This window comes from Patella vulgata, chromosome 4 (genome assembly GCF_932274485.2).
Source record: "Patella vulgata chromosome 4, xgPatVulg1.2, whole genome shotgun sequence".
In the NCBI taxonomy this organism is placed as follows: Eukaryota; Metazoa; Mollusca; class Gastropoda; family Patellidae; genus Patella; species Patella vulgata.
Window position 1 is genome coordinate 7,492,187 of NC_065882.2, and position 20,324 is coordinate 7,512,510.

Below are 20,324 nucleotides of genomic sequence, written 5' to 3' on the forward strand. Positions count from 1 at the left end.
CCTCCGTCCTGCATCACTGACAAGGGGGAACCACCCCGGGAAATCTGGATGACGTTTCTCGGCCAATGCAGGGATCAAACACCCGACCTCCAGGCTAGCGAGCCAGCGTCTTACCCACTTAGCCACCGTGATCCCCTACAAGTAAATAAAATGTGGTTGAATGATTTAGTCTGCTGCGACGACTGGGCTAATGAAGACGGGCATACGCCATATAGTGTGGCATGAAGGAAATGTTGCCCAGATATCGGCGGTACAGCCTACTCTTATATTGAATTCTTTCGTTCAAGGGTTCTTTTACGTGCACGACCATGTGTCAACGGGACCTCGGTCTGTCCCGCACAACTGACAGGGTGCAGCCACGCTTGGAAATCCCGATGAACTTTATTGACTACCACCCGAAATGAACCCGAGACCTCCGCATTAGCGATTCGGCGCCCTATTTACTGTTCCACCCCTACTCCAAAAAAGAAGAGAACGCGAGGAAATGAAATGAAATGGCGTTTCACGTCCTACTGTTTTGCTCCGAACTGGGCTAATGGAGACGGGCATACGCCATACAGTGTGCTATGAGGGAAATTTTGCCCGGACAGCGGCACTACGGCCTACTCGTATATCGAAACCCAACTGTCAAGGAATCTTTTACGTGCACGCCAATGTGTACACGGGACCTCGGTTTTTCGTCCCATCCGAACGACTAGACAGCTGTCCTTGTCAGACCCTCCGTCCTGCGTCACTGACAGGGGGAAACCACGTCGGAAAATCTGGATGATCTTTCTCGGCCAATGCAGGGATCTAACAACCGACCTCGAAGCTAGCGAGCCAGCGTCTTACCCACTTAGCCACGTGATCCCCCAAAGAAGAAGAGAACACGAGCGATGATTGGACCAGTATGGCGCTGGAACTACGGGTTAACAAATATTGGAATTCATCTACTATTCAGCTGATTGGTTTCAGGGACAGTATACAGTCGTTCCGGTGGGACAATAAAACCGAGGTCTCGGGTGTAGATTGTCGTGCACGTAAAAGAAGCCCTTGGCAGTTGAAATTCAATATAACAGTAGGTCGTAGTGCCGTTGTTCAGGCAAAGTTGCGCCCATTACAGTATATATGGCATATGCCCAGCCGGTGCAGCAGACTAGGACGTTAAACCCCATTCCATTTCTGATTGATTACCTGTCAGTGCTTTGCCCTTTTTTATACTGGACCACAAACAGGAAGCTATAGAGAAATAGGCAAACATCATCACTATCACTGGAATCACATAAAACACTACTAAATGGATTATTTCCTTGCATAATGTCGTCTGTTCGTACCCAGCCGGTCGACACGTCGTTAATAAGACAGTCAGATTATCTGGAATCATCCCGTCCGGTACGGAGGAGAAGATGATGAGGGATGGTACGGAAAACACATTTGCTGCTACCCATATAACGATGAGAGTTATTATCACGTGACGTCGAGTTTCTTTAAAGGATAATGGATGACAAATGGCGAACCATCGTTCTATTGATATAGCTGTTAATGTTAATACAGACACTATCACCGATATATTCTGAAAAATATTAAAACAATAAAATATACTATTCAAAAAAAGTAGGGGATATTTGATTTTTAAGTGTTATTAAAGTCACCTAATGAAACTGACGAAGAAACAAATGACAAAATGAAATGAAGTTCACATTCATCGATTTATTCCAAATGATCGTTAGACTAAGTAAGGCACAGAGTGACCATTATAAGGGTAAAATGATACCCGGGGTCAAACAGCAAAGTTACCACAGCATCACAACCAAGTCAGTAACGGGTAAATCCTCCTCTGTTTGCCAAACAAGCATTGATCCGACGTGGCATACTCCTAATGAGACGTCTAAGGTCATTTTGGTCCAGATTGTCCCATTCCTGTTGCAACGCAGCAGCAAGTTCTTGGACATTGGCAGGACGTTGTTGACGTTGACGTAACCTCTGTCCAAGCATGTCCCAGACATGCTCGATGGGGGAGAGGTCGGGACTCAGTGCTGGCCAAGGTAATGTGGTGATGTTCTGTTGTTGGAGGTAACCTGTAACGATCCTGGCCCTGTGACATCTTGCGTTGTCATCCTGGAAGATGAAACGGCGGCCATGACGTCGTGCGAACGGCACAACATGGACTGCCAAGATGTTGTCCCGGTAGTACTTTCCTGTAACACGCCCTGCAACAACATGTAAAGCCGTTCTTCCAGCAACAGTGATGCCTCCCCACACCATAACAGAACCACCCCCAAATCGATCATGTCTGATGACGTTAACGTCTTGGAAGCGCTCGTTTCGACGACGCCACACCCTCCTACGTCTGTCCAAAAAATCAACAGTGAACCTTGACCCATCTGAAAACATCACATTGCTCCAGCGTCGATTATCCCAGTGTTGACGATCCCTACACCAACGACGTCTTGCCTGAATGTGATGATCTCTCAAACAAGGGATCATGCGAGGACGTCGGGCGCGAAGGTGACCCCTATGCAGTCGATTCCGAATCGTCTGGCCACTCACTCTCACACCAGTGTCTGTTTGAAGACGAGCGCTGATCTGATTTGCTGTGATGACACGATTTCTCAAGGCCAAGGTACGGATAAATCGATCCTGGGCTTGAGTTGTCGCCCTTGGTCGACCTGAGCGTGGTCTGTCCTGTACAGATTGTGTATCACGGTATCTGGACCATAGCCTGCTTATGACAGACTGAGAAACATTCATCGTCCGCGCCACAACCGCCTGTGTTGTGCCGATCTGTAGCATGCCAAGGGCACGTAACCTTTCATTTTGGGTAAGCCGACGCATATCAAAATTTGTTTTCTGGTCACTAAAACAATTAAACTGATGTTTCCACCTGGAATTCAATGCCACAATGACTGTAACATTCAAAGTCAGAGTCGTGCAAATCTTGGGTTGGACCCCCATGATGATCCCAAGCATCACCTGCATTCCATGCATGCGGTAGCTATTGGTGCGTTTGGGCGTCACATGTAACTGGAAATGTTTCTTCTGTTAGGTTCTATAGTGACTTTTTTCGTAGTCATTTGCATATTTTAGTATTATGCCCCCAAAATCAAATATCCCCTACTTTTTTTGAATAGTATATATAACAATCAGTTTTCATACAGGAGAAGTTTTAAATAAAATGGATTGAAATCAATTGGGGGTGGTTTTAAAGTTATACTTTTCGGCATCGAGTCTGCGGAAGACGGACATTCGACATGCATTGTGCATCCGACGGAAATTTGCCCGTATGACCTGGTTTGTGTCGAGTTGAAGTTAAACCCCATCTCCCTCTCCCCCCTCGGACAATGCAGGGATCGAACACTCGATCTCCAGGCTAGCGAGACAGCGTCGTACCCACGTAGTCACCGCGACCCCGACCCCTTTTGATATTAAACTTGTTTGCTTGTTACAAATGTGAAAATTGTCCTGAATCTGATGACAGAACACACCAATCTTATGTGATTGACAGTATGAAGTGTTTGTTTTTTATCATGCTTCAGAAGTCACTAAAAGTGATACTGCGTCATAGATTTCACTAAGCTGAAATCGACACGAGTTTGATGTTCACACTAAACCTGGGGGGGGGGGGGATTGCCGAATGGTCTGTCATTGAGTGAACCTGAAAACCCATCTCTCTCTCTCTCTCTCTCTCTCTCTCTCTCTCTCTCTCACACACACACTCTCTTATAAACTTGTTTCCAATTACCCCATTAGCCGATAAACTAGACGACAACTAAATCATAGACACGTATAGTAATCAACATTTCAACATGGTGCCTACTCTATCATTAAATGGTGACGGAACTATTAAAATGTTCTGACATATTTGATCACTTTAATAGAAATGACCCGGCAACATCCATCAATATCTGTCAGTGCGTTTTATCCATTGATATATAAAATGGCCAATGTTAAGTTTGTATTTATCAAGTTACCATCAACAATGTCCAGTTGAAAGAAGAGATCTTGTAAATGTCATCATACAGTCGGTTGATTAAGAAAGATCATTTAATAATATGCCGTGATACAGTTGAGTGTAGGGGGCGGGGGCATAGGGGGCGGTGGCCCTAGAACCCACTTCAAGAATGTATCCAATCAAAGAGAGAGAGAGAGAAATGGGGTTTAGCGTCCACTCGACACACACTAGGTCATTTCGGGACTAACATATGGTTTAATTTTATTTCAATAATTCGCTTGCGCGTAGGGATCTTTAGCAGTGGGTGGAAACCGGAGGACCCACAGAAAACCCACGAGGTTGAACAGGTGACCCTACTCCTCAGCGTGAAATTAAAATTTAAAACTTCCATGTACAAACTTCTCAAAGTAATTTGAATAGAAAGTTTATTACATCTGGTTTTTAGTTTCAAAATGTCTTTATGTCTCACTGTCTGAGTTACGGGCCCCACTCGACAAACCTCGGCAGATTCCGTTACTCTACATCTAGTCTCCGCTGTATGACGGTAAGTGATATGTACCTACGCCTATACAATTGCGATGCGGCACGGGTTTACTTATTAGGAAAAATTGCCACTTTTAAAAATAAGTTATCAAAATTGCGTCGTTCGACGCGTGTGTAGAATTTTCAGTGCAAATTAAGTTGTCCTTGTTTGAAGAAAATCGGATAAACTTGAAAGAAAAACAGCTTCAGACTTTGAAATATTTGTATGATAAAACATTCTTTAAAGGCGTCGTCATGGGCAACGCCGTTGGTAATCCGGGAATTTGAAAGTAGTTCCAATGGCGGACTTCGTCATACAGCCGAGGCTAGATGTAGGGTACTGGAATCTGCTGAGGTTTGCCGAGTGTTACGGGCCCCATACGGAACATAAAGACTTGGCCCCGGGGCTTCACAAAACGTCTGCATGCTACTGACTATAAAATCATAGAAATTACTATTATTATTTTTAGTAAATAATTACGATGATTAATAAATATACAGTAACTTATATGATTAAATACAAATATCATCTGTATCATTAACCATTGTATTTCATATATAAATGGTTTTAATACTAAATAACACTCAAGGATTATACTTATATCGTTGTCGATTAGGTTTCACCATTTATAACAATTGGCATTAATTGTTTATACCAGATAAGTAAGGTAATTAGTATTACTACATGTACTCTTCACTATTAGGGTGGTGGGGGAGGGGGGCGTTACTACAAAAGGTTCCCTTCACTATTGGGGTGATGGAGGGGCGTTACTACAACAGCTACTCATCACTATTAGGGTGGTGGGGGGCGTTACTACAACAGCTACTCATCACTATTAGGGTGGGGGAGGGGCGTTACTATAACAGCTACTCATCACTATAAGAGTGGTGGGGGCGTTACTACAACAGCTACTCATCACTATTAGGGTGGTGGAGGGGCGTTACTACAACAGCTACTGATTACTATTAGGGTGGTGGGGGCGTTACTACAACAGCTACTCATCACTATTAGGGTGGTGGAGGGGCGTTACTACAACAGCTACTCATCACTATTAGGGTGGTGCGGGCGTTACTATAACAGCTACTCATCACTATTAGGGTGGTGGGGGCGTTACTATAACACAGCAATTGGTATTAAGTAAGGCAATTGGTGTTACTACATCAAGTACCCATGACTGTTGGTTGGGGTGGGGGAGAGTCTAACGTTTGCTCAGTTTTAGTTAGTGTAGCTACAACAGGTACCCTTCACTATTAGGGTAGGACAGGGGCGTTACTACAACAGATACCCTTCACTATTAGGGTGGGGTGGAAACGTCTAACGATTGCTCAGTTTTAGTTAGTGTAATTGGTTAAACCACTTTTCCCATCTTCCTCGCTCTCTCTCTCTCTCTCTCACTCTCTTAATATTGAACTTTAAATAACCTCTAGACGATATTCCATATGGTGTGGGGTTGGATGAGAATGGGGGGGGGGGGGTGTTAGGTGACAGAAGACATGGTATGTTAACCTGTCCAATATCTGTAAAGTGGTTCAGGTCCAACACAGACCACCTTTAATTCACCTCGATTGGTAATCCCGAATTATTTCCCGAATTATGTTTGTTTCTTTTTATAGACCCCCCCCCCCCGCCCCCTTGCCCTTTCCATGGCGATGTGTGTGGACGATTTTGAATTGACAATTTCTGCAGAATTTTGGTGATCATCCATGATTTTGAGGCGGAAGGATAACAGAGCAGTGGCTGCGGCAAGGAAGGGGGGGGGGGGGGGGTCATATACCTTCACACCATTAAATCTGCTCTGCCCTCATTTTGGCCCACACCACCCTACCCCACCCCAAATAATTTTAAAAAATAGAATAAATTATTGTTGATATGTTTTGGTAATCAAAACCTTCTACGGTGATATAATATCACATTGCCACTCAGTCATAGAAATGAAATGAAATGAAATGAAATGGGGTTTAACGTCCTACTGTTCTGCTCCGAACTGGGCTAATAAAGACGGGCATACGCCATAAAGTGTGCTATGAGGGAACTTTTGCCCTGACAGCGGCACTACGGCCAACTCTTATATCGAATTCCAACTGTCAAGGGATCTTTTACGTGCACGCCAATGTGTACACGGGGACCTCGGTTTTTCGTCCCATCCGAACGACTAGACAGCTGTCCTTGTCAGACCCTCTGTCCTGCATCACTGACAAGGGAGAACCACGCCGGAAAATCCGGATGAACTTTCTCGGCAAATGCAGGGATCGAACACCAGACCTACAGGCTAGCGAGCCGGCGTCTTAGCCACTTAGCCACCGCGATCCCACTCAGTCATAGACGTGCATGTTGTAGAGACTGAGTGTTTTCTTACCGAATCCACAATTCTTTAAACCTACTATAAACAATAACACATGAGAAGAGCTTTTTAAGATCCTCAACGCGGCGAGAATACCATTCACTGTGATTCACTTACTCCATTCGTTTAACACCCCCTTCTCAGGTCGGACAAGCTAGTAATTTGGAGATAGACAGTATCTGGTCAGCTCTATTTGTCTCGACGATCAGTGCCTGAAATACTGCCAGATGGTCGGATAAGGCGACAGGCAGTATCTGGTCAGCTCTATTTGTCTCGACGATCAGTGCCTGAAATACTGCCAGACTGGTCGGATAAGGCGACAGACAGTATCTGGTCAGCTCTATTTGTCTCGACGATCAATGCCTGAAATACTGCCAGACCGGTCGGATAAGGCGACAGACAGTATCTGGTCAGCTCTATTTGTCTCGACGATCAGTGCCTGAAATACTGCCAGACTGGTCGGATAAGGTGACAGGCAGTATCTGGTCAGCTCTATTTGTCTCGACGATCAGTGCCTGAAATACTGCCAGACTGGTCGGATAAGGCGACAGACAGTATCTGGTTCGCTCTATTTGTCTCGACGATCAGTGCCTGAAATACTGCCAGACTGGTCGGATAAGGCGACAGGCGGTATCTGGTCGGCTGTTTTTATCTCGACAGTCGGTGTCTGAAATACTACCAGACTGCATTTCCGGCAGTCTATTTTTTTCAAAAGTTTCAGGGGGGCCCCCCAAAACACCTCCCTCTTAGGGCTCATACGGGGTTAAGAGGTTGGCTACAATGCTATGGTGATATATAGGTCGGTTAGGCATTCTACTTCCAGTTTCCATGGTGAACCTCAAACATGCCACGTGTCGCTTCAACTGTGGTAGACAGCGTTCAACCCAACGAATGAAAATTTGTGAAAGAGGTAGATGCAGACAAAAATGAATTAACAGTAAACTCAATGGGGAAATCAATTGTTATCTATGACCAAATATGTAACAGTCTCGATCATTAAAGTCGATTTGGGAAATCTACGGTGACTTGTAGCCTATACGACGTCTCGTCGCGATCATTCCGGCTTATATTGTTTCGTGTTCGACCACAACGAATATTAGTCGGTGGCGATGTTTGTTTCTAAGTAAAAATTGTTAAATTGCTTCGAGATCATGATTTAACTATTCCGGATCTTACTGCAATTACAGACGTTAAACATAAATATTTAATAACCATTGATGAAAACTCCACAAATTTCCATTCCAAAATAACTCCTGGCATCTTCAGACGACAGTAACATTTCCGTCCATCAATTATGTATGGCGGATGATATTACTGATGTCCGTGGGCAACAATAATAAAATGCATAGAAATCACTTCTCACTTTAAGTACAACTAATATATACAAATTTGTTATGTACAAAAGTACTCATTGCTTTACTTTAGTCATGACAGGTGCCATGGACGCTACTTGAGAAGTTTTGGTTACAGCCAGACACGATATCCCCGGATATGAGAGAGAAAGAGAGAGAGAGCATATTACCCCAATTTTATTTGAACTGCACTGGTTGCCTATTGTTTTTAGAATTAAATATAAAATACTTTTATTGACTTTTAAATGTTTTAATGGTATGGCGCCCTTTTACTTGTCCTGTCTTTTGGATATTTATAAACCTTCTCGAACGTTACGGTCATCCAGAGACAACTTTTTATTAACGGAAAAAAGAGCCAAACTTTTAAGTTATGGAGAGCGATCGTTTTCGTTTCAAGCACCAAAGCAGTGGAATCTCTTGCCTTTTAGTATCCGCAGTTGTACCTCTTTAACAACTTTTAAATCTAAACTTAAAACTTTCTTATTCCAAGAGGCTTTTAATTGTTGAATTAGTTTTAAATCTTAACCATACGTATTTTATAGATATTTATATATTTATTTTTGTACTGATTTTATAGATATTTAGTTTCTTACTGTTTCTATAATTATTATTTTTTAGTGATTTTCTTTTTCTCTACATGTATTTATTGTAAAGCGCACCTGAACACGTATGTGGAAGATAGCGCTATATAAGTGTTGTATAATAATAAAAATAATAAAATAATAATAAAGTAACATATGACAAATTTTATTTCAATAATTCTCTTGCTCGTAATATTCTTCTACGGTCAGAGGAAACAGCGGGACACGGCAAAACTCCATCAGGGTTGCACAGGCGACCCCACGTGCAAGAGGGAAATCAAAATCACACTCCTTGTGCTCAATGACAAACCTTATGATCTAAAGCGCACGCGTTAAACCATTTGGCCATCCCAAACAAGTCATTAAACCAAGGAAATATAAATGAAAAGAAATGGAGTTTAACGTACGTCCTACTCTTCTGCTCCTACTGGACTAATGAAGACGGGCATACGCCATACGGTCTGCTAGGTGGGAAATTGTGCCCAGGCAGCGGCACTATGGCCTACTCTTATCGAATTCCAACTGCCATGGTATGTTTTACGTGCATGACAATGTATACACGAGCCCATCCAAAGGACTAGACAGTTGTCCTTGTCAGGCCCTCCGTCCTGCACCGTCCTGCACCAAGGAATTTTCTCGGCCAATGCAGGGATTGAAGACGCGACTTCCAGACTAGCAAGTCAGCCTCTTACCCACTTAGCCACCGTGGCTCGCGATAGAAATACAAATAATGTTTGTGTTACATGACCGAAGACATTAAACGACAAGACACAGACTTTGATTTTTTCTCAAAATTTTACTCGCTTCCGTTACGTAATAGATCTACATGTTGCCAAATCATTGATAAAATTGGGTTTATTGTGTCTATAGCATATTGTGAAGGAAAGAGATATTTATCTGAATAATGTCTATTTTCGAACTCACGACATTTCCTGTAAAAAAAAACAAACGAGAAACCCCATAGATAATTATTGTTTTGGAAAAAATGGATTGCATTGTTCGTTAAAGATGCATTATGTAAGATTTAGAACATGCAATAATACTTCGAAAAAGGAAACCCAATATTGTTTTGGTAAAAAAAAATGGATTCTAGTTTTCCATGCTAAGGATGAATTATGTAAGATTTAGAAAATGAGTTAACGGCCTTGCTATACTAGTTTTTTTGGGGGGTGGGGGGGTGGATGGCCGAATGGTTAGCGTGCGCGCGCTGTATCGCGTGGTTTCGAATCCCCGGTTGTACGTGACAAGGAATAGGGTCGCCTGACCAACCTCGTGGGTTTTCTCCGGGTCCTCCGGTTCCCTCCCACTGCTAAAGACCCCTACGCGCAAGCGAATTACGTAAATAAAATTAAACCATATGTTAGTCCCGAAATGACCTAGTTTGTGTCGAGTGGACGTTAAACCCCATTTCTCTATCCCTCCCTCTCTATAATAGTTTTGAATCAGATAATGAGATATGAATATATTGAAAGGTTCAGTCAAAGTTATCAGTCTTCGCATTATAGTCAAGTGCCATTTTCCCGATGATTATCCATTTTTAAATCAAATTATTAAAAGGTGGCCGCGTTTTATTCCACTGAAAACCTCAACCATCCGACGTTCTAGCGAGTTGAATATGGGCTTTATATGCTAATAAATGTTTATATACATAACAAAATCACAAACAGATCATAATCTTTAGAACAAAGCAGAAAATAAACAACAATCTTATACAGATTAGAAATGCGGTCGAAAATGAAGCGTCAGTTTGGATTAATTAATTCCAGATCCGTACGGAATAACACATCAAAGCTGATATTAATTGGAATAACTGAAACGTGGCTGAGTAATGACTGTTCGGATTCATCGACAATCGCAGCTTTAGGACCCGATGGATATTTTATACGTTGCGTTAGAGGTTCGCGCGGAGCTGTAGCACTTATATTTAAGTCATCTATAAAATGTAAAAAAATCCGTCATGAACGTTCGGATTCCTTTGAAAGTTTGGATTATTTTTCAAGGAAACTAGGATTATTACAATTTACCGCCTGCTCAATAGAAAATTGTGTCAAAAGTTTATGGAAGAACCTGGATTATTTCTGGACCAGTTGATTATGACTAAGTGTTGCACTATTATTTGGAGAGATTTTAATTTTCATGTTGATGATTCCAAAGAGTCTACCGCGGTTGATTTTTGTGAAATGTTGAATAATAGATCTCTCACACAACATGTTTCTTCTTCGACTCATAACGGTGGACATATTCTCGATCTGGTGATAACTAATCCATGTAATATTGATATCTGATAATTTCCCGGCAAGTTTTAATCTTAACATCCAGACACCAAAATCAACAAGAAAGACTGTAACATGTCGAAGGTTTAAATCACTTGACGCTAATAAATTTAAAGCCTCTTGAAACGAAAACATTTGCTGTTCTTCCTAATACGCAGCAATGAATCTATTTTAGAAGCCAAAAGGGACCATAATAAGGCTGAACATCTGTGGCGAAAACAAAACAAATCTACTTATTGTTTGTTTGATAGTTTTAAGCTTATGGAAGCTCGAGTAAATAATATTTGTAAATTGTGCTATTTTAATATCAGAAATATAGGTAAAAGAGGTAAATTTGTAACTGTCGACGCCATTATGTCACTTGTTAATTCTCTGGTCACTTCTCAATTAGATAACTTTAATTCACTTGTAGTTGGTTTACCTTTAAAGCTTATAGACAAATTACAAACAAATACAGAATACGGCAGCTCAACTGTTACTTTAACTAAGAAATGCGACCACATAACCCCTGTTTTATATAATTTACACTGGTTACCCGTTAAATATCGAATTGATTTTAAGATTTTATTACATACTTTTAAATGTCTAAATAATTTAGCACCTGTTTACCTCTCAGATCTTTTAGAACTTTACACACCTGACCGAACATTACGTACATTAGATTAACTACTTTTAAAGACGCAAACTGTTCAACAAGTCACTTGTGCCCAGCGCTCTTTCCGTTTTCAAGCACCTGTTTTATGGAATAATCTACCATTTAGTTTAAGATGTTGTACATCTTTATACTCTTTTAAAAAACAACTTAAAACATATTTATTTAATTAGGCTTTTAACTGACTCTATGTAAACAACTGTTAACATGTCCATAATCTTGCTTTTTGTGACTTTGTAAAGTGGAAGGGCGCACTATAAATATGCTGTAATAATAATATTAATAATAATATAATAACATTTGAAGCGAAAAGCTTTAATAGACATTATATAAATTATTATTTCATCTCACAAGAAACTCGGGTGACTGAGATACTTAATGGGTTTGAAAATCGTACCTTTTAATAATTCAACTTTAAACTGGATAATCGAGACTTTGTTTATTAACGTAATAGTGGTACTGGACAAGCTACACGATTCAGACTACATCTTTTCAAAACATCAAACATTCATAACTAAAGAAATTTAACTGAAATTTTCAATATACATGTATTCCTTTTTTTATTTTTTATATTTGAATTCGTATAGCGACGGCCAAATTTACCGATGCAAGTATTGATGTTTGCTCCCAGTACATCCAAGCGTAAACTTTACTTGATGTCAGCACTAACAAACACTGAGATTTTATTAAGAGGTCACTCTCGTTCAGCGGTCAGTCATGAAAATTCCCTTGAGTGGCCGCTTAATACTGTATTCCTTTTTTTTATATTCTATATTTCAACTCGTATAGCAAGAACGGCCAACTCTTTATCTACATTTAATTACATAATACATCTTTAACAATATAACAATAGAAATAACTATTAAGTAGATGTATTTCTTTGATAGAAATTTTCTAATCAACACGGGCTAAATGAATGACTTTGTTGTAATTGCTTGGACAATTCATGCTTTGAAATCGTTTCCTTGTACAACGCCCACATAACGTATTTAATATAAGCTAAATAAATGATTAAAAATCATTTGATGATATAATCACTAGGGGCTATTTGATGTGAACATCGTCCCATATCGTGCTTTTCTATCAATTATATAAAAGAGGCGTATTAACCGATGATCTCGGATGACTAATTAATTTTTCACCGTGGTTTTATGATCTGTTATACTAGTCCCTTCTATTAACCTATTAAACAATAAAGATAGTTTTACAAACCATTATAGGCTATAGACTATATATGATACTATTCTAATTATTCTCTTTAATAACCCCAAAAGACACGATAAAACTCATATCATCACTACCTAAATCCATATCATCACTTCAGACATTGCAAAATCTATACCACACATACGAGAGCGAGTGAGAGAGAGAGAGAGAGAGAGAGATAGAGAGAGCATGATATTAGGCAGGCACCGAACGCCTTGTCACGTACTTGACTGAATGGTAGCCTATATAATCTAAAGTCCACGTGCTGGACCACTCCATCCTCTTTCCGTCCTCTTTCCAATTGTACAGGGTACCTGTTGTAGCTATACTAACTAAAACTGAGCAAGCGTTAGACGCCCCGCCCCTACTTCAATAGTGAAGGATGCCTGTTGTAGTAACGCCCATCCCCCACCCTAATAGTGATGGGTACCCGATGAGGCTACACTAACTAAAACTGAGCAAGCGTTAGACCCCTACCCCACCCACCCTAACCACCCCAACCAACAGTCAGGGGGGGCTGCTGTAGTAACACCAATTACCTTACTTAATACCAATTGCTGTGTTATAGTAACGCCCCCACCACCCTAATAGTGAAGGGTACCTGTTGTAGTAACGACCCCACCACCCTAATAGTGAAGGGTACCTGTTGTAGTAACGCCCCCACCACCCTAATAGTGAAGAGTACATGTAGTAATACTAATTACCTTACTTATCTGGTATAGACAGTTAATACCAATTTCTATAAATGGTGAAACTTAATCGACAACGATATGTGTAATCATTGAGTGTTATTTAGTATTAAAGCCATTTATATATGAAATACAATAGTGAATGATACAGATGATATTTGTAGTTAATCATATAAGTGACTGTATATTTATTAATCATCGTAATTATTTACTGAAAATAATAATAGAAATTTCTATGATTTTATAGCACCTTGGGAGTTAGAAGCGTGCAGGTGTTTTGTGAAGCTCCGCGGGCCAACTCTTTAAGCATAGGGCTCGTAACTCAGATGTTTTGTGGAGCCCCGGACCAACTCTTTATGCTCCTAAGATTTAAATATAGGGCCCGTAACTCAGACAGTGAGACATAAAGACATTTTGAAACTAAAAACCAGATGTAATAAACTTTCTATTCAAATTACTTTGAGAAGTTTGTACATGGAAGTTTTAAATTTTAATTTCAAGCTGAGGATAAGGGTCACCTGTTCAACCTCGTGGGTTTTCTGCGGGTCCTCCGGTTCCCTCGCACTGCTAAAGATCCCTACGGGCAAGCGAATTATTGAAATAAAATTAAACCCTATGTTAATCCTGAAATGACCTAGTGTGTGTCGAGTGGACGTTAAACCCCATTTCTCTCTCTCTTTTTGATTGGATACACTCTTGAAATGGGTTCTAGGGCCACCGCCCCCTATGCCCCCCGCCCCCTACACTCAACTCTATCACGGCATATTATTAAATGATCTTTCTTAATCAGCCGATTGTGAAATTTACAAGATCTCTCCTTTCAACTGGACATTGTTGATGGTAACTTGATAAATACAAGCTTAACATTGGCCATTTTATATATCAATGGATAAAACGCACTGACAGATATTGATGGATGTTGCCGGGTCATTTCTGTTAAAGTGATCAAATATGTCAGAACATTTTAATAGTTCTGTCACCATTTAATGATAGAGTAGGCACCATGTTGAAATGTTGATTACTATACGTGTCTATGATTTAGTTGTCGTCTAGTTTATCGGCTAATGGAGTAATTGGAAACAAGTATATAGAGATGGGGTTTAACGTCAACTCGACACAAACTATTTCATTTCGGGACTAACACATGGTTCAACTGAGGAATCGAAACCGCGCCTGTGGAATCAATGACAGACCTTATGATACGGCCTAATCTTACATAATGCATTTTTAAATCAACGAAGGAGTAGCGTCGCCTGTCCAACCTCGTGCATTTTCTCCGGGTTCTTTGGTTTCCTCCCACTGCTAAAGACCCCTACACGTAACTGGTTTTAATCTAAAAGTCTCAGTTTATTCAGAAGATATAGAACGGTTATGACGTATGACTCTATGAAATGAAATGAAATGAAATGGAGTTTAACGTCCTACTGTTCTGCTCCTAACCTGGGCTAATGAAGACGGGCATACGCCATACAGTGTGCTATGAGGGAAATTTTGCCCGGACAGCGGCACTACGGCCTACTCTTATATCGAATTCCAACTGCCAAGGGATCTTTTACGTGCACGCCAATGTGTACACGGGACCTCGGTTTTTCGTCCCATCCGAACGACTAGACAGCTTTCCTTGTCAGCCCCTCCGTCCTGCATCACTGACAAGGGAGAACCACGCCGGAAAATCTGGATGAACTTTCTCGGCCAATGCAGGGATCGAACACCCGACCTCCAGGCTAGCGAGCTAGCGTCTTACCCACTTAGCCACGTGATCCCCCGTATGACTCTATGAGGCTGGCTTCTGATAATAGATTTCCAGGTTTAATGCTGGGGGTGATGACAGAACGGGACGAAAATCTGAATAATATTACCAGACTGCGAAACAAAGATGTCTGGCTTCTGATATTATATTTAGAGTTGTGTTGTAATATTGGGGGCGACGATTGAAAAAAAGAAAATAATCTGAATCACTTTACCTGAAGGAATTCAACAATTTTGCACATGGCGTCTCCTAGAAACCAGGTTTCCCAAAATGTCTGAGCAAACGTTGGCGGCAAACAAATAACTATGACCAAAAGATCAGCGACTGCCAGATTAACGAGAAAAAAGTTGGTTATCGTTCTTAGTTGACTATTTCTCCAGACGGCAAAACACACGAGCGAATTCCCAGTTACACCGAATATAAACACGATAATAAACAAGACACAGAACATCCATTCGTGTGGTTCCGGTTCCAGATATTGGTTAATACTCCACATCAGATGTTCGTCGGAATAATAACATTGTTCACCTTCAGCGTATTTACACTTTCGTATTTCTGTTAAATTGGTCAGTGTTGATGCGTTGCCTGAACTGTTGATGACACTGTACGCCGCCATTTTGGCTGTTGTTTTCCCGCCTTTATTTATACTAATCAACTACCATAATCTGAAATGAAACGAAAATGAAATGAAATTGGGTTTAACTTCCTGCTTATCTGCACCCACGTGGTGTGATGTTGCCATGACAACGTTTCCTTTACGCGTTGCACGCCAATAATTGTACTCGGAACCTCGTCGGGTTTTCGTTCCAGACGAACGACTAGACACTATCCGTACAAGGCCCCCCCGTCATGCACCACTGACAAAGGCAAACAGCACGGTAAAATCCTGAAGAACTTTCTCGGTGAACCTTAGTCCTACTGGTTATAGCAACCCAGGGTCCCACTTACTGCGCCACCGCGACTACCTAATCTGGAATGACAGAACAAGTATTAATTGAGAGAGAGAGAAATGGGGTTTAACGTCCTTTCGACACAAACTAGGTCATTTCGGGATTAAAAGTATTAATACTAAACGACTGTGGAGATATAAGTGGGCTATAAAAACTAAAGTTAGATCGGAGTGTGTGGATTATTATCGGAAACCGCGAACTATTAATCGTTAATGAGGGATACCGAAACGCGCTCGGCAATGCCGGTCACCCCGGAAGTATTTTCTACATAGGTCATTAACCGTTTAAATTATCTTGTCAAAATGTCTTCATGCACTAACCTATTATAGCATTTCTGTCTTTTGCTAATTAGAAATGTCGCGGAATAAATAGTTTGTTTTCTTGCGTTTCCATGGAAACAAATGTGTTATTGTTTGAATACAAGGGATGTTGATTACAGAATGTTCTTGTTTCGCTGGGCAACGGATATTAAAGAGCTAAACCGTTTGATTAAGCCAGTTCTAAATAGCAAATAATTTAGGTTAATCGGACAGTTACCTCGTATACAAATCGTTCATTAAAGTTACGATTCGTGATTTGCATTTTTCGGAAAATATCAAATTTCTCACGATGCTCTGTGCGTAGATTGATTATTTAACATTTAATTAAGAGAAGAAAATCAAATACGAACACCAGATAATCTGGCAGTTTGCATTCAATCGGATTTAAAACAAGCCTATCAATTTCCGTCACAGCAAATGAAGATGCAGGCCGGTCGTATTGTTTCACAATATTGTAGGTTTTTTTTTCAAGGGATGCTATAGAGCTAAAATTGCACATATGTGACCTGCTCCCACGCAACCAGGCGCTTGTTACACAACTTGATTTTGTACTACGGGCACAAAAGCAACAACCATATGCCTTCTTGTTGCTGTGGATGAGCCAAACTCCAGATGATATGACAAATTCAAAAAGAATTGCATTTGTGGAAAGCTGCAGAGCATGGACTATTAAAATAGGCTGCCAGCTCTTTTTCCATAAAATGACCAAGAGCGTGGTTTTGTGGGAGCAGCTCACATATGGCCTTTAAAGTATGGCCATTTTCTGTGTTAAAGGTTCAATACCACTCTTGTTGTAAATGAATAATATGTCCCAATCTTTATTCTGGTCAACAAATTGTACTATTTTACAATATTCCAATTAATTGTTGATACAAATTTAATCTTAACACACCTAATTTAAAAAATTGGAAAAATTCAACTAAATGATTTGAAAAGCCTAACGTAAATCTTTTCAAATGTGACTTGGATTTAGAAATATTTTTGAACCCTCTGGACAAGTAAAAAAGGATTTAATGGATAATTTACACAACAGGTAGGACACTAACACATCTAGTACTTAGAATAAGGCTATTTTTTATTTTCTGGAGCGGTTAAGCCAGCAAGAGTGTTATTGTCCCTTTAAAATATAAGTTACCAGATTATAATAATATAAATGATATGTCACGGCATTATTTTTTGTTATATTGATTCAGACATATGTTCCATTCAGGACTGGATAATCATTTCTTAATAAAACGTTGGCTCCCAAACACGGAAGTTCAATGTTCGATCCTTACTTTGGTCGATAAAGCCAGTCGTGATTTTCTGCGTGCTTCCTCCTTGGCATAGTAATGAAGGGCGGATGTCCTGGCAAGGTACAAAGCATAGTCGTTTGGATGGGACGAAAAAGAACCCTAGACAGTTGGAATTCGATTAAGAGTAGGCCGTAGCGTCGCTATCCGGACAAAATTTCACCCATAACACACTGTATGGGATGGATGTCCTGGCAAGGAACCAAGTATAGTCCTTTGGATTGACGAAAAATAACCCTAGACAGTAGGAATTCGTTATAAAAATAGACCGTAGCGTCGCTATCCGGACACAATTTCACCCATAACACACTGTATGGGACGATTAACATGGCTGACCACATTCGGCCTCGGTATCTATTGGTTGGAGTAAATGACATGTATGTATTTTTATAAAACCAAGAAATATCACGAACTAAATCTTCACCATCCTAGGTCAGTGCTTATGTGGAGACTCAACCTCTCCCCCAAATTCTTAAACCTAATAAACCTAACGCACAATCCACACATGACGTCATATGTTCAGGACCGTTTCTGATCTAGCGTTCTCCTCTTTCATACAAACAGTTCATATGCTAAAGACCGAAATTCCCTGAGAAGACACCCCATAGTGCCAGACACTCTAAATATAAATTGCGTGATTTATAATAATTGTCATTTAAGCACTTAGCAAATTAGAATTTCCAATTTTAAAAGCAGCGTGGTCAGAAGTTAATATAATTTGATTACCATTTCACGTTACAGGATTTCGGATAGCTAATAAAGAGAGAGAGAAATGGGGTTTAACGTCCACTCGACACAAACTAGGTCATTTTCGGACTAACATATGGTTTATTTTTATTTTAATAATTCGCTTTCGCGTAGGGGTCTTTAGCAGTGGGAGGAAACCGGAGGACCCGGAAAAAACCCACGAGGATGGGCAGGCGACCCTACTCCTTGTCACGTACAACCGGGGATTCGAAACCACGCCAGTCGACTCAATGACAGACTTTATGATACAGCGCGCGCACGCTAACCATTCAGACATCCAACCCCCGGATAGCTAATAAACTTGTGTTACAATTTGGTATTACAGAGAGAGGGAGAGGGGAGGGGGGTAACGTGCACGTGACACAAACTATATCATTAGGGTATACAGACAACTCATCCTAAAGACAACTCATAGCAAGACAACTCATCCCAATATAAGACAACTCATCCCAAGTTAGAAGACAACTCATACCAAGTTAGAAGACAACTCATCCCAACATTAAAATATGGGTCCAGATATAAGACCAATAAATATAAGTGCTAGTTATATTTGTCTTCGAAGACCACTCGGGGGGTTGGATGGCCGAATGGTTAGCACGCGCGCGCTGTATCATACGGTCTGTCATTGAGTCAACTGGCGGGGTTTCGATTTCCCGGTTGTACGTGACAAGGAGTCGGGTTGCCTGTCCAACCTCGTGGGTTTTCTCCGGGTCCTCAGGTTTCCTCCCACTGCTAAAGACCCCTACGCGCAAGCGAATTATTGAAATAAAATTGAACCTTATGTTAGTCCCGAAATGACCTAGTTTGTGTCGAGTGGACGTTAAACCCCATTTCTCTCTCTCTCTCTCGCTCTTGAAGACCACTCAGACCAATCTGATTTTGTTATAAAAAAGTGTTATTTTAATCAAATTGATATTGTTGCTTTGTTTTAATCAAATTGATGGTTGTGTTTCACTGTTTGTTTTAATGTTTTAGTACTTTGCTGTTTTAACAGATTGGTAGTTGTCTTCGTTTTATTATTTCATCATGAAGCACTTCAAAGAAAATCAATTAACAAAACATCATTAGATCATTAGCAGTGGGAAGAATTTAGTGTGTCTGAGGAAAACAGACCCAACCCTTGTCATGTACAGGTTTAAGATTGAAACACTCTACATGACTTAATGACAGATCTTGTTTAACTTTCACTCGACACAAACTAGGTTATTTCGGGACTAACATATGGTTCAATTTTATTTCAATAATTCGCTTACGCGTAGTGATCTTTAGCAGTGGGAGGTGGTGGGGGTGGGGTTTGGATGGCTGAATGGTTAGCGTGCGCGCTGTATCATACGGTCTGTCATTGAGTCAACTGGCGTGGTTTCGAATCCCCGGTTGTACGTGACAAGGAGTAGGTTCGCCTGTCCAACCTCGTGGGTTTTCACCGGGTCCTCCGATTTCCTCCCACTGCTAAAGACCCCTGCGCGCAAGCGAATTATTGAAATAAAATTAAACCACATGTTAGTCCCGAAATAACCTAGTTTGTGTCGAGTGGCCATTAAACCCCATTTCTCTCTCTCTCTCTCTCTCTCTCTCTCTTAGCTGTGGGAGGAAACTAGAGGACCCGGAGAAAACCCACGGGGTTGGACAGGCGTCTCTACTCCTTGTCACGTCACGTACAACCGGGGAATCGAAACCACACCAGTCGACTCAATGACAGACCTTATGTTGCAACGCG

General features: G+C 40.9%; 1 pseudogene; it reads right to left on the reverse strand.

Annotated features, from left to right (window-relative positions):
• Nucleotides 1-15,948, reverse strand: part of LOC126817774 (orexin receptor type 2-like) — a 36,378-nt pseudogene extending 20,430 nt beyond the window's left edge.
• Between the last annotated feature and the right edge of the window lie 4,376 nt (nucleotides 15,949-20,324).